Source organism: Panthera uncia, chromosome C2 (assembly GCF_023721935.1).
Source record: "Panthera uncia isolate 11264 chromosome C2, Puncia_PCG_1.0, whole genome shotgun sequence".
Lineage (NCBI taxonomy): Eukaryota > Metazoa > Chordata > Mammalia > Carnivora > Felidae > Panthera > Panthera uncia.
In genome coordinates, this window is record NC_064810.1 from 82,985,791 (window position 1) to 82,987,154 (window position 1,364).

The following is a 1,364-nucleotide window of genomic DNA, read 5'->3' on the forward strand; positions in this document are numbered from 1 at the left end:
TGAGTTAGTGATGTCTAACTTCCATGGAGTACTTGCCAATTGCTTTACAGGCAGTACCTGTAATGGGCTAAATGTGCCCTCCATCTCCACCAAACTAATCCATATGTTGAAGCCCTAATCCTTTCCCTTTTTTTTGTTTCAACTTTGAGGGCATTTTTTTCATTTTAAATTTTAGTTAGTTAATATACAGTGCAATATTGGTTTCAGGAGTAGAACTCAGCAATTCATCACTTACATGCAACACCAGTGCTCATCCCAACAAGTGCCCTCCTCAATGCCCATCACCCATCTAGTCCACCTCCCACCCACCTCCCTCCACCAACCGCAGTTTGTTCTCTACTGATAAGAGTCTCTTGTGGTTTGTTTCCCTTTATTCTCTTTCCCACCCTTTCCCATATGTTCATTTGTTTTGTTTCTTAAATTCCACACATGATTGAAATCATACGGTATTTGTCTTTCTCTGATTGATTTATTTCTATCAGCATAATACATTCTAGCTCCATCCACGTTGTTGCAAATGGCAAGATTTCATTCTTTCTGATGGCTGAGTAATATTCCATTGTGTGTACACACACACACACGCACACACACACACATACACACATATGTATATATATATGTGTGTGTGTGTGTGTATATATATATATATATGTACAAACACATCTTCTTTATCCATTCATCAGTCAATGGACATTTTGCCTCTCTCTATGGTTTGGCTATTGTTGATAACGCTGTTATAAACATTGGGGCACATGTACCCGTTTGCACCTGTATTTTTGTATCCTTTGGGTAAATATCTAGTAGTTCAATTGCTGGATCGTAGAGTAGTTCTATTTTTAGTTTTTTTGAGCAACCTCCATACTGCTCTCCAGAGTGGCTGCACCAGTCTGAATTCCCACCAACAGTGCAAAAACAATACTGGAGGCATCACAATTCAAGATTTCAAGCTATACTACAGCTTTGCGCAGTGGCAGTATCATAGCCAATGAGGTTTATCTGAGGCGCGATTATTGCTAATTGAAAACAAGCTATACTATAAAGCGGTGGTCATCAAGACAGTGTAGTACTGGTACAAAAACAGATACATAGACCAGTGGAACAGAATAGAAAACCCAAAAATGGACCCACAACTATATGGTCAACTAATTTTGACAAAGCTGGAAAGAATATCCAACAGAAAAAAGACAGTACTATCAACAAATGGTGTTGAGAAAACTGGACCACAACATGCAACAGAATGAAACTGGACCACTTTCTTACACCATACACAAAAATAAATTCAAAATGGATGAAAGACCTAAATATGAGACAGGAAACTACCAAAATCCTAGAGGAGAACACAGGCTGCAACCTCTTTGACCTTG

General features: G+C 38.7%; 1 pseudogene; it reads left to right on the forward strand.

Moving 5' to 3' along the window:
- Positions 1-956: 956 nt before the first annotated feature.
- LOC125922293 (uncharacterized) lies at positions 957-1,036 on the forward strand (annotated as a pseudogene).
- Positions 1,037-1,364: the final 328 nt, after the last annotated feature.